A 14,921-nucleotide genomic window follows, 5' to 3' on the forward strand; every position below is an offset into this window, starting at 1 on the left:
CCGGATTCACAATGCATCTCATAGACCAAGATACCTAATAGGTGTCATCTTATTCATACAGTACATGGCAATACGTGGAACAAAAAATAAAAAACGGATCTTAAAATAAGCATTTCTACACTGAGGCACTCTGAAGGCAAGGATCGTACAAATGCTTATTTATATTAACCAAAGTTGCCAGCTTGGTTAAAAGACAGAAAGATCAATGGATGAATTTTAGACAGACCTTAATGTCAAAACATGTGTATGACCATTGAGGCCAGTAGGAGAAACAGTCACCAGAGGTATTCAAATGAGAGGTCCTGATTTTACAGCAGTGTTTTTCCTTGCACCTGCTTCCTCATGGATAGCTTTGAAAATTATACCCAGCAGCAATGATTAATTACACAAAAGTCAATATAAGAGGATATACCTAACTAGAGTTGCTTAAAAAGTTTTGGGTTCAAAGTCTTCACTCGAATAACTTGAATTAGAGTAGACATGTGTTAAAAGGGATCTGTCAACTCATAATAATGACGGCAAGAAACGCTAGTGTGTTAAAAACTAGTTACAAAATATTTGTTCGAGGCTGATACAAGTCGAGTCACCTCAATGAGCCCTAGTTTCCACAGCATACGGACAGACCCATCCTGGCAAAGGAGACTGCTGATTATCCAATCAAAACTCCCCCGTAATTAAAGGATACATGTGCAATCTGTGTACAACTAGTTCTGACGAGCAGACCTACATGATAACAACAACAGGGGCAAGGGAGACGGTACTGGGATCACCAACTGTACTTAGAGACATAGGTTTGTAGTCAGCTGATACAGTGAGCCATGGATTCTATGAATCATGAGGGTAGGAAAACCGTGTTCCTGAAGTACCATCTGTACTAGATTATGTATAACTTTATTAGTACAATTCATGTACTAATAAAGTTTTTTTTTATCGGTTTAGAATATGGGATTTACCCATTCAGTTAAGAAAATGTATGCATGATACACATCAATGATATGAAAGACACCATATGAAAATGTATTTGGAAGGATATCGGAGTAAAGCATTTTGGGAGTATATCTGGGTGAAGCATTGCGAAGCAATTTCTTTCTCTGGACATAAACCACAACAACACCCAGCGACGCCAAGTGGGGAATCAAGGACACTGCGTATCGAAAAATGGAGCGCGCTTTGGACTCCTCCTCCTGCGGCACTCCCAGCGTCCCCTGAGTCGTGCACACAGCTGTGGGAGGCATCTCGCGTCAACACGGCACGGCGGCGTTCGACTCACGGAAGTACTTGAACGTCTCATCGATCTGCTCGTATGTGAGTCCCAGGGTGACCTCCGGGGGCAGCAGAGGCGTGTGGAGCCAGTCGTCGTGGTCGTATCCAAACAGACAGTCGGCCCGGAGCGTGTAGTTGGGCACGCCTTCCGACAGGAGACTCACTATCTCCACCTCAGACAGGTCTGAGCAGAGGTCTGGGGGGGAAAGAAGAGTTTGTGTTTGAGGGTGTTCAATTGTGCATGGGTGTGGTAGGGGGGAAGGTAAAAATAGATGAACCAAGAGTCAGACTTCACTCATTATCCCATGCCTGGTCTGACATCTATAGGTCTCTGCTGCCCTCTACAGGTGACACATGGAAATACAGGGATATGTAGCAGAGTCAAAGCACTCAAATGAACTATCTACTACACTATTACAGAGTAAGACTTGTCAACATGTCGTTGATCAGTTTACTGTGACCTACCAGTGAGGGTGGACGCATCATGGCACCCCTTATCTTCTCTATCCTGGGGGTCCCCCTTGGAAGCTGGGTAGAGGGGCAGGGGGTCCCAAACCAGCCCGCCTGACGCCTCCTCCCCTTGCCCCCCATGGAGGGAGAAGGGGGACCGGGGGTCCAGCGGAGGCCAGGGGAAGGGGTGGTGAGGAGGAGGAGGAGGAGGAGAGAGGGAGGGAGGCGGAGGAGGGTGGGACAGCTTGACTGGGGATGGGGGGTTCAGGGTGAAGGTGGGCCAGGTGAGTGGGTGTCCCGCCGTGGGACCGGGGCCCCCTGGAGGCTCAGGATGACAGTGCAGGAGAGGGTCTCATCTGGTACTGAGGCTGGCCTGGAGAGGAGAGGAGAGGGGGGGGGAGTATTGAGATGAATGGAATTTCCAAATATTCTAAAAGCACATTTCAACAGATACATCGAATTCCATAGCGATTACATTACACTTGGATTCATACGTTTCTCGGACATTGAAATTGTTTGTTTGACCAATACACCAATCTTGCAACAAACCTTCCCTTCTGCAATTGACTAGTACTAAGTATTATTCGATTTTTGCCTGTACTATTTACTATTTATTTTTTATTCCGTTGAAAAACTAAAAATGTCAATGCGCTCGTTACCTGGCTACAGAGTGAATAAGTCACGCCATGGACACTCAACAACATAGAGAGCTGGTAAAAGTTTATTGAACAATAACATTTTGAATGCGCTGCACCTTAGCCTACCCATACCTCTATGTTTAACGATAGGTACTTGAACTACACCTGTATCTCCTACTAGCTTGGCTAACCCCCTGCTGTTGTGTGGAGGGTCCCACAGCTCAAGTTACCACGCCCCATGGGTTGGCAGATCAGGTTACTGAAACATAACACACCGCTTATGATTTGGAGACTAAAGAGCTACCAAACCGTGCAGCAGGGGGCAGCTTGCGCACCACATCTGAACAGGGAAATGACGCGATGCTAATGCTAACACTGATGCTAATTCCAACCCATTCATAGAGGGAACAAAAACACAAAAGGCCCCGGCGTATCATATTCAGGAACGTGTGGCCCAGGATATGCTGGGGGTGGTATCGATCTGTAACCCAATCTGGCCCCAGACGTCACGCTAAAGGACAAACGGTTGGGGAGAAGAGGGCATGAATTATACTGTGTAGTGCTTGAGTATAATGGAGAGTGTACTTCCTCAGGACATCAATGTATTAGGTGACAGTAAATAATATTCATGTTCACTGTATCAAGGCTTAGGCATATTCTTGCTGCAATCGCCAGCCATTCAGTAAAGACAGATGATACTTCTGCTGACACAGCACTATAGTCAATGAAAAGAGTAACACTCCACACACACACACGCACACACACACACACACACTAAGGGGACATGCGACACAGAATGACAACGACCCCCATTCAACCCCCCCCTCTCTCTCTCTCCACCCCTCTTCTCCTCATGTGATTTCATCCCACCTCCAGGACCGACCCCTTAAATCAATTCTGGCTAAGTGTATTACTCTGGCCTGCCTCTCCATCCATCCATCCATCCATGCATCCATCCTCTCTACTTAGAGCCATCCGAGGGGACAGGTCGCATGCATCGTCTCTGGCTCTTATTAACCTTCACTCAAGCCGTGATATCTAAAAGGGTTAAACGTAGGGGTGAGGGAAAACATCCATTCACATTCGATTCAGTCTTTTAGCGATTCACGAGTTTCAAAGAATCGTTCAATCGAATCGTGATCCCATGAATCGATTCGAATTGAATCCTGAAGTACCAAAAGATTCCCACCCCTAGTTAAATGTATGCTTGAATCGCTCTTTTATGAAAGGAATCCATATTATAAAGATCCTTTGAGGAAGGTAATCATCCTCGATGCAGCAGTCTCAGTATTTACTATGTGTACTGTACTATCTCTGTTGTTATGGAAAAAGGAACTCTGCCCAATGACTACATGTCAAAAATGTCAAATATATACTGTGAGAAAATCTGGCTTATAAATGGAATAGAAATAGCCGCCAATAAAAAAGCAAAGCACTTTTAAAAAGCATACACACGTCTGTACAAAAGACACACACACGAACACACACATCTGAGAAAATACACAAACATCCGCACTGCTCTCACTTCAACTCCTAATGTATAACTTGGGGTCAGGTGGCTGAGCAGTTAGGGAGTCGGGCTATAAATTAGAAGGTTGTTGGTTCGATTCCTGGCCGTGCAAAATGACGTTGTGTCCTTGGGCAAGGCACTTCACCCTACTTGCCTCGGAAAGAATGTCCCTGTACTAACTGTAAGTCACTCTGGATAAGAGCGTCTGCTAAATGAATAAATGGGTCATTTTTTTGCACTCGTGTTGTCAACATCTTACTTCCAGGACACCAGGATGAAATGTTACCTTGAACAGTGCAACAGGCTAAACAACAAAATGAAAGTTGATCAACCATCCGCAATGAAATCCTCTGTGAGTCGAGCAAAAGCTGTGCCACAAATGACAGTCAAAACATGTATTCAAACAGCAGACTCAACTTAAGTAGTCACCTGTGAAAGATACAAGTTGTAACTCTGTAACTCAGACAGTGTCGCTCTAACCTGACCTTCCAGAAAACTCCAGAAAGGTCAAGGGCAGGTTGGAGAGCCTTTAGTGCTCAGTGCAAACAATGGCTCCGGCTGAGGGGTGTGTACATGTGGACAGTCACACAGGAAAGAGAGAGAGATGAAAGAAAGAAAGAAAGAAAGAAAGAGAGAGAGAGAGAGAGAGGGAGAGAGAGAGAGAGAGAGAGAGAGAGAGAGAGAGAGAGAGAGAGAGAGAGAGAAGGAGGCAAAGCGGAAAAGGGTGCTGGAGAGACTGAAAGAGGAGGAGTAAAGAGGGAGAGGACAGACAGAGGGGCCAGAGGAAGGAGGAGAGTGTCTCCTTGAGCAAAGAGAAAAAAGACACAAATAGGTCACAGTTAATCAAGTCACAACCAGATTGCACAACCAATCAGACTTTGCATAGAGGCTGAGCGGGAGGGGGTCAGTTCTATAGAAATCTCCACTCCAATAGGTTGAGAGGGGGGGGGGGGTTAGGACTCTGAACCCATCGTCGCTCCCGGCAACCGGAGGACTGTGACCAGTTTGTTCACGGGATGTTCACGGGAGTCCAAGTAATGACTGTGAGATGAAACATTTATGGTAGTTTTATTACCTACAATCATTTGTCCTTGAATGGTCCAAATGACCGTTGGGAGACATAAATCAATATATTCTCCTTTTGCAACCATAACGGTAATTCTTTGGAAGCTGAAAGAACTGCAGCTCATGGAGTGGAGGGTATTTTGCAATGCCCGCATCAAACAAGTTAGAACCATCAAATCAACATTCAAAACAGAATAGGGGATAAATCTAAGATGTTTACAAAAGGGAACCTTGGTCAACCTATCTGTAGAGTCCAGCTTTTGGGCATCATGAATGACATAGATAAAGAAAGCCTAAATTAAAGAGACGGGAAAACCAGACTTGATACAACTCTGTTTTTACCTACACATCTTGAGTGAAAAATAAAACAAATTAGCGGGGAAATGATTTCGGGAGAACAGGGAATACCAGGTAAAAACAACCTATTGAGTTCCAGTTCCACACAAGCTAGCTTATACTACAAACAATGAAGAGGTGCTGAAAAAACCTTCCAGAAGGCTCCCGTCCAAAAACCTGGAAGGAAGGGGTGTAACCAACCTAATTTTCTTCAAGTGTGTCACACAATGACCACTGTTGAGCTCAAGGCCACTGGGAGATAGTCAAGAGGGCATATCGACTGGACTGAAATGTTAGCAGCTATTGTAGTGAATAAAAGCTATGGAAATTAAAAAACGAATGACTGTCTTGAGGCTAAAGATATACAACAACAAAAGATGCTATACATGTATACAACAACCGAGTACACATAGAACCCTTATTCCTTTGAGTGAACATCTTAGATTTAGCCCATATCCTGTTGCGAATGTGGATTTGACGGTTCTAACTTGTTTGAGTATTACACCCGCACCAAACAAGCTATATCATCTGTATTGGTCTATGCGTGTGGGAAAAAAAATGAGAAAAAGTCAAAGCTATTCTGTGGAAGTTTTATTTGGGTCGGAGCCTCGTCTGCTACAGCTGGAAGGATGGGATGACCTCAGTGCGTGTCTCGTGGTCTAGGAGAGATAAGCTTGGGTGTATCAGTAAAGTATCTGGCCACAGGGTTGACTCCACAAACAATGCGCGGTGTCTACGCGACTTGCCGCACGCTCACCATGTCTCCTTGGCAGCATCTGTGTGCGTCGTTTGATGCAGGTCATAAGGGCCAACGGAAGGTGCAGGCACAGTGACGCACAGGTGCAAGGTTTTTACATGCACCATGAGACTCAAACACAAACGTCCTGATGGTAAAAGTGGTTTGTGTAGTGTTTGAGTCGCGGGACCCATTTAGTCCTCCATCAAATTGTAATTTGCAGTAATTGCAGTGTTTCCGTGTTCATTATAAGAAAATCTAACTGATAGAACATTCCCAGAATTATACTTTCTTATTGAGTAACATTTTTGATAAATAAACCAAATCCCTACATCTTTCATTTACCTAAAAGCTTATACCACGAGCCAACGTTTAGCACAGTCAGCAGTAGCCATGATCTCACAAAGACCTGAAGGCAATTGCACAATCTACTTTCTCTATGACATCATCCAGCGTGCTTGTCCAAGCCCTGTTCCAAGCAGGAGGTAAAAGGTAAGGTCAGGAAGTTGTCACTCTATGCCCGTATCCATAGGCTTGGCCTACAGTGGATCCTGGCTGGTTAATCGTTAACCCAGTCACTCGTTCTTCCCATAAATGATCACTACCAACCGCTGAACTGTTGTAAAGTGGAATCTAACGAGGCTCAACAACGGTCAGCCATGTGACACCAAGTTCATGTATATCGTATTAATAGCTCAATGGGCATTTCATGTGACATTTTAGGGGGAAAAATTCGACATTTTGTCGAGAACGTCCTGACACATTATTCCGGAAAATTCCCATCAGGATATACATGAAACAGTATAACTTTATACTTTAAAGTTTAACCAGCAAGAGTAGAACGTTTGCCACGACGTTTGATTATCCCAACCTAGTCGTGGTTCTCAACGAAACACCATGGTGTTTTTATACTTTGTAAGGTGAACTTTAGGCTGTGTCGTATCACGTCTATTTGTTGTCATTTACATACGCAAACACCACCACTGGAGGGTATACAGGCAGATAACAATAAAGACCTCAGACTCGACAAGATCTAACCTGATAACTGACATGATATCATGAGCAAGAGCGCAGGAGCTTGCAGTACTCTTGTTTGTGATCCTCTTTTTGATCAGGCACAAACCAATGGGACAAGGCCGGCATGACAAAAGACAGGATATGAGCAAAGGGATAAAGGTTCACCACAGCAAATAAGCATGTGCTGGGGTGAGGGAATAAAGAGATAATGTGTGTGAGAGGGAGAGGGAAAGAGATTAAGGGAAACAGAACGATAGTGAGAGAAGTGTACAGAATACAGGTTATATAATACAAGAATCCATGGTTCCAAAAATGCAGTTGTCAGACGGCAAGTTTTAGAGACCCCATTGCAACACAAGGAATACATGAGACAAAAAGAGAGCGAGTGAAAGAGAGAGAGAAAGGAGAGAGAGAGAAAGGAGAGAGAGAGAAAGGAGAGAGAGAGAGAGAGAAAGGAGAGAGAGAAAGGAGAGAGAGAGAGAGAGAGAGAGAGAGAGAGAGAGAGAGAGAGAGAGAGAGAGAGAGAGAGAGAGAGAATAATGCAGTGTCAAGAGGACATGTGTTCGTAGAGACAAGCGGGTTATTTTTACAGCCCACCACTGCAACCGAGGCAACTGGGGCAGCTATATCTGGACCCAAACCTGGTGTGAATAGAAAGTGTCCTTAAAATACTAAAACCGTAAATACCACGCACTATCACGCTCACTGTGTCTCTGCCAGCCAGCCTCTCTCTGACCTTCTCTCCCTGGCATTCGGTCTCTTTCTCACCTCTCCCTTTCTCTCTCGCTTTCTCTCCCTCACCCCTCTTGTAAATGATGGTGGGCATGTGCTAAGCTAGGCTACAGATTAACATCCATAAAGGCCTGCACTTCCAAACCAGGCTAAGTGAAGCTACAAAGATCACAGCTGCTGAGAGAGGAGTGCATAGGGAACCACATACTGTGCTGTAATGGCTGTGTCGTTCAAGGGCTAATTCTAATCAATGGATGTCCACAACTAGGCATTAGGATGCAGTTAGATTAAGCTTTGACGGAATGTAATTTCATCACTTTTACGGATGCAGTGATTAGCCATTTGAGTCTAAAGAGGGAACTTTAAAGGTTTGGGTACAATTGAATGTGTATGACCATTTTCCTTTCCAAGAGTTACTCCCCCTTCACTATTACTGAGTAAAACTCTCTTCTGTTGGCAAGATTTGATGGTGCAAGAAAACGAAAAATGTATATAATTTACATAAAGTAGAAATGCACACACATTTTGACACACGCAAACACTCAGTACTTCGTGTTGTCGCTACTGCCCTTTCCTTAAATATCACTGAACTGTTGCATCAGATCGTAGAAGTTAAATTGGAAGTAATTTCAGTTTTTCCTTTGACACAATTGGAGGTCTTTACTGTATTCATTCATACTGAGGAAGTAAGAAATCACCTACACTACTCTGGACTCTGGGATTCTCCTCCTTTAGCTCCTCAACTAGTCAGTCAGATAACTCAGTCAGCCAGTCCGTCAAGCAGCCAGCCAGTCAAACAGCCAAACACATGGCGAAAAAGCTAGACAGCTACAAAGCCAGTTAGCCAACCAGTCAGCCAGGTCAGAGGGAATGCCCTTAAGGCCTGCAGGTCATCTCTACGAAACAGCCTGGCAAGCTAAGAGACATCTGAGAGCACCAAGCCCACCAGACTATCAAAACCTCCCTTGCGTATGACACCTGTTACATGCCATTCTCATGTTGGCATGGCCGGAAAAAAGACAGACCTACATCGAAATCTCCTGTTGAGGTCTTTTTTTCTCCCCTGGCCAGGCTCTAGAACGAGTTCTGTGTTCTGTACACAGAACACAAGTGCACATCAAAACAAACGGACGTGCCATAGAATAGATGGCCATTCAAGCGCATGTCTGCCATGTTTTCATTAGGCTTCCACTGTCACACAAAACACACGCAGTCCTCCAGTCACTTGGTGTGTCTGTCCGCCCACATATTGACATGACCAAGTAGCAGGGAGTGGAGGCGACCAAACACTAGGGCCACTGTACTGGCTTTATGAGCTGACGAACGCTAACATGCGCAGGAGCTACACCTGAACTAAGCTGACATTGCATATACAGTCACCATGCTAACGACATTACAATGCGATTCATGGAAATGATGCCCTTTAACCACTTACTGTTAATTGTTGCGCCGGCGTATGCTTGCATTGAGGGGGCGTTATTGTCAGACAGTCTCTCCTTCAGTGTGTGTGTGTGTATGTGTGTGTGTGTGTGTGTTTGTCAGATCCAATGTCCTCTGCTGTTGCTCCTCCTGTCAGCTAGTGTAGTCCTTGTCCCCATGTAGTGTCCGATGCTGAAAGCGAGAGGAAGTGAGGGAGTGAGGACGAGAGCGTGGGGGGTGTGGTTGAAGAGGAAAGGGAGGATGGGGGAGGGACATTTGATAGGGTTTGTGTGGAAGAGAGAAAGAGGGTGTGTTTACGGTGTGTGTTTTAGAGAAACGGGGGAGAAAGAGAGAGGAAGGAGTCTGTGAGTCAGCGCTTGTGCGCCCGGACATACTGCAGCTGCAGGCAAGGATTTCTCTCTCTCTCTCTCTCTCTCTCCTCTCTCTCTCTCTCCCTCTCTCTCTCCTCTCTCTCTCTCTCTCTCTCCTCTCTCTCTCTCTCTCTCTCTCTCTCTCTCTCTCTCTCTCTCTCTCTCTCTCTCTCTCTCTCTCTCTCTCTCTCTCTCTCTCTCTCTCTCTCTCTCTCTCTCTCTCTCTCTCTCTCTCTCTCTCTCTCTCTCTCTCTCTCTCTCTCTCTCTCTCTCTCTCTCTCTCTCTCGACATTTGCATTAATCAAATAAAGCACCTCACTCCCTGTATTAGCCACAAGCAAAATCAAAATCGCAAGCAAATCCCAGGCACTCTCAAGTGCAGTATCTGGTAGTCATTCAGCAGTTATCACAGTATAGGGCAGTGTGCTTTTCGACACAAGTCAGTTTCCTAATTTGATTAGATTATTGATTAGAAGATAATGACTGTCTCTGTCCAAGCTAATACTAGTTCATCTTTATGTTAACGTCCAATTCAAAAGACTACAGTAATTGCTTCAACAGTTTATGCAGTTGTGTGATTCCAGACCAAGTGTTTTTGTTGCACATTTGGTTTTTCAAAGTCATTTTGATGGATGCGACCACAAAATCGTACAGTAATTTAATACAAAATACTTCAAAGCAAGTATGTATCATTGGCATGACCTAGACTGTAATAAAATGCTGTGGCCAGCAAGCTTGTGACTAGTAGGGTCACAAGCACTTCTGTTTATAACCTAGCATTCTCATTAATACGGATTTTAAGAGATTTTCTATAACAATTGTCCACTGTAGAATTTAATTAGGCCAAAGAGAAGAAATGAGCACATACACAGAGCATTCGTTAACATGAAACAATGGACAACATTGTTTCATGTGTAGGCAAGTGGACTGAACCGGATATGCAATGTATACATTGTTATATCATCATCAAGGCGCATAATGAAGAAGTGTATAACATATGCACAGATAAGTACTTTTAACTTGAAATCACAAGCTGTAAATGTGCTACTCATGCAAAGCCAAATAAAGGAATGACAGTGATAAAGTAATTGTGACTCATGGAGAGAGAAGTTCCATAAAAGGACATTTCTGCATGAGCCCTCAAAATGAAGTAAAGACTGCCACCTCCTGTCTCAGAGATAAATGTCAAACTAGGATGCACCTTGTGTTATTTAATCTGAAACCCTTAATCTTAATTTGGGGAAATTATGGAAAAATAGCATGCATCAAGCTCATCAAACTGCAACAACCTCAATTCAAATGGTTGAGTTAAAAGGTCAATCTTGTGGGGGGGGGAAATATAATTGATGAGAAACACATCTTCCATGTTAGCAATACTATTATAATGGCTTATTATGAGTAAACCAACAGAAACACCACTAGCCATTATCTGTTGTTGGAGTAAAGAAAACCTTCATAATTAAGGTTTTAATCAAACGTATGATAAATAAGAGAATGCCACTACGATATGAGCACATTTTACCTTTAAGATGACTGTAAACAACTTTAACCATGCGGCAATAACAAACTAGGGTCATATAAATGAGAATGTAACAACCTAACAGTATTACCAGTAGGCATGCATTCTCAAACGTTCTCTGTGTGTCAAACACTGTTGTGGGCTACTGTAATATTTACATCTATGCAGAACCGTGTTCATAGTCCCTGTGGTAATTTAATTAATCAGGACGATTCGAGTAAGCCTGAAGTTGTCGTTTTTTGATAAATTATTAAGTAGGCTAATCTGACATGTTTTGTCTATCCAGGCATAAAGCCCATGCAGCTGTTTCATGTAACATCCTGTGAAATGCAGAATAGACAAGACCATGAAATGAACTGTCAATTAGGATAGCACAAAACAAAAAACATGTTTTCATTATGATCCCCTACCAAAAAATACATAAATAAAGATCCCCTTACCATCTGTCAAAACCTAAAAAGTTACACCTTTCTGAATTCTGTTTTGTAAATATAATGTACAACAAATTAAACACACTAACTTTTAACTTTTTGAAACACCAACCGGACAACAACTCATTGTTTTAGTTTGCTGAAGTTCAAATTACTAAATGTAAATGTAAGTAGAGGACACGCTATGAATTTCCACAACAAATGGACAGGGAGCCTATCGTCCCACCCTGTAGCCCATGGAAGCTTTCCCCGGCTAACAAATATTTAGAAAAACATGGAAACTTTAGCGATGACAAAAATGACACCATAGCTACATTACTATGAGTGACAATTGAAACTTACAATGTGACTTTTATGTGGATTCTTCAAGGTCGTTGTAGAACTTTTCCGACAAACTTCGAACTGTCAAACCAAGTGGTTCGGTCTGGCTCTTCCATTTGGTCATCTTGGAAGCAAAGCATTGTGGAACCTGTAGTTCCTGATGCAACAAAGCTTGAACCTCTGGCCTGCATGTGAACTACAGAACTACTGTAGTTAAGTTTTACAACATAAAATAACAATGTTGATATGCAGTATTGAAACTGTACGTGAAATTATTTTAATTGCTTAGCGTAGGATCTCAATGCATGTAATAAATGTGAATTTCTAAACTGCAGATACTTTCAAATAAAGTAAACATTTTGGTGTGTTCAGATAGGCCTATAGCCTACAAATGGGTTAGTTGAATATTTGAATATTACAAGAGTTCTCAAAGAGGAGACCATTCTTTGGAAGCGTCATCTTGTATAATTATAATAAAAAAGCTGTTTTTTTCGCATGAGATCCTAATGTTACCATTTGACCCCAATGTCTGAATATCAAACTGCTACTTTCCTCACAGCTATGTTCAGCCCACATGCATTTTATACCAGCACATGGGGCACATGACACAAAGTATTTTAGTCAGAGAATTCAGATCCCACTACCCATGTGTATATTTTCGGTTGTCCTATCTGACATGAGTCTTCTGTTATGTGGGTGAAAGGAGACCAGGTCACAGCTGTAATCAAGCAACTAAGCATGCTTTATGCTTTCCATGTACTGTAGTATATAACCTTTCCTCAAGATAACCATATTAAACACTGGAACAACCTTTTCGGAGAGAAAAAAAGGTTTGACGTGGAACTACAAGTTTCAAATAGAACCATTGTCAGTCCTGTAAAATGCTGCTAAGAACCCAAAAGGGTTCTTTTGGATCTCAAAAGGAGTTTTGATAAACCTCTCCAGGCCTAAAAAGAGTTCTATATGGAACATTCAAAACATGCCAAGTCCCCTTTTCAGAAATTAGCCTCTTTTTTCCAATTGTGGGAACCCTGATGAGCTGGAGGTCTCATCCGTAGTACACCAAGCCATTGAAAAAATCTGCTAAACCTCGGTTTGGAGCTCCCTCCCGGTCTATATCTAGATCGTCACACACGACTTAAGACGCCTACATTGGGCTGAAGCAGATGCAGGGCTATTTTCATTTCCAGAGCCAAGAACCGAGCCCGCCTGTGAATGTGTCCTCCTGACCCTGCGGCCAACACTCACGTGCTGTCACACACACACACACGTCAACCTCACATATACATTTTTGTGCTTGTTTACACTGTTCTGGTATTTCAGGAAGACTTACATGTTAATATTGTGTGTTTAATTGTACTTGCGATTATAAATCATCCAATTCTCATGTTTGTCATTTCAGTACATCTCAACATAGTTATCATGATTACAAAATTGAATCCAACAGGACTAAGCAGAAACAGCATCACATTATTTTACCCGGTGTGTCACTGTTGCCCTCTAGTGGAACAAGTGAGAAATTGTATTTGTAACACTGAAAACAGCTGAATAAACAGTGACAGTAACAGTTTTCATGTTAAGCTAATTCTGTTGGGCGCTGGCAGATGAACCATAACCATAGATATAAAGACTGACAACGCAATACATGTTTCAAACTCAATTATAGATCTGCACATTCCAAATTTACACGGGCCAATGTCATTCTTGCATTTACACTTTGCAGAAACAAGGCAGCCTTACATTAGAATCCCTGAACCTTAACTGTCCATATGCTTTAAAGGAGCCCCAACATTGACAATGGGGCAATTCTCTCCAATGTGGTTTGATGTTTTTCCAACAATTCCAGTGCCATCCATTGCACAGCCATTGAACACACAACCACACTGTCTCCAATCGGGAGGCTGCCATAAATAATTTACAGCAGTGTCTCCATCAATCCCAACATGCTCCTGGTCCGGTTCAGGCCCCTTCCTCCCACAAGGACAATGGGCCCCATTTCCTGTGGGGCACGAGGGACAGACAGTGGAGTATTGTGAGGCCGGGACATCATATCAGCGTGTCTCGACCTTGCGGGGAAAGACCGGGTCAGTCGCACAGGGTGTGAGATTCATGGTTCATTAACGATGAGGTCGCAGGGGCGTGCTGAAGACGGCCAGAGAGACGAGAATGCAGGGGTTCTGTGTGACCCCAATGTGGATGATTCACAGGGCTATTAAAAGCCAATGAATACATCCATGATGTATCCACGATATTAGATTGTGTGTGTGTGTGTGTGTGTGTGTGTGTGTGTGTGTGTGTGAGAAGAGAGAGAGAGAGAGAGAGAGAGAGAGGGGGAGAGGGAAAGGGAGAGAGAGAGAGAGAGAGAGAGAGAGAGAGAGAGAGAGAGAGAGAGAGAGAGAGAGAGAGAGAGAGAGAGAGAGAGAGAGAGAGAGAGAGAGAGAGAGAGAGAGAGCATGTGTCAAGCGTCAGAGTGCTAGAAAGAGAGAAGTGAGGCAGGGGTTGTTGTATTGAAGGGGTTAGAGCAAAAAACATGCACGTGCTTGTCCAAACATGAGAAGTGTTCCTTTGAATCTAGTAAACATGGTTTAGAGTCCTACCTGGGCCGTTCTGTCCTACCAGAGGGCTCACTGAAGCCCTGAAACAGGTGGCGAAACAGAGCGAGTCCATATGACTCAAGACACCGTCATGAATCCCTCTCTTTATTCCCCAGCCAATATTCAATGACAGGGCCTGCAGTGTTGAGACAATGGTTCCATTCTTCTCTCCAGCACATCCTACATTATATTTATCCCCTGTGAGGTTTCAGACAAGCGGAACGCAGAGTAATTGCAACCAAATGAAGGATATGGATGTCAGGTTGTCTAATTCAACCTAATTGTTAGTGTCAAAAGATGATTTTAGCACAAAGAGTTCTATCTTATGATTTCTTTAAAAGTAAAGAAACTGACAGATCGTTTGATCTGGATTTTTTTTTTTATCTGATCTCTCAAGATACATTCTATACAATCCAACAATGTACTCCTAACCAATAACCTAATTTCCGTCAAAGCAACAATGTGTCATTAAAGTGTACTGCTAATGTGTCACCTAGTCCCCACAACACAAGAGAACAT

General features: G+C 43.3%; 1 long non-coding RNA gene across 2 annotated transcripts; it reads right to left on the reverse strand.

Moving 5' to 3' along the window:
- Positions 1–1,962: 1,962 nt before the first annotated feature.
- On the reverse strand, positions 1,963–11,929 carry LOC124483578. Of its 2 annotated transcripts, none has more exons than XR_006957873.1 (3): positions 11,830–11,929; positions 9,183–9,358; positions 1,963–2,086 (listed from the first exon to the last, which is right to left on the reverse strand). It is a non-coding gene; the product is annotated as an uncharacterized LOC124483578 (long non-coding RNA). The 2 variants fall into 2 exon arrangements; XR_006957874.1 differs by lacking the exon at positions 11,830–11,929 and adding an exon at positions 11,215–11,315.
- Between the last annotated feature and the right edge of the window lie 2,992 nt (positions 11,930–14,921).

Source organism: Hypomesus transpacificus, chromosome 21, assembly GCF_021917145.1.
Source record: "Hypomesus transpacificus isolate Combined female chromosome 21, fHypTra1, whole genome shotgun sequence".
Lineage (NCBI taxonomy): Eukaryota > Metazoa > Chordata > Actinopteri > Osmeriformes > Osmeridae > Hypomesus > Hypomesus transpacificus.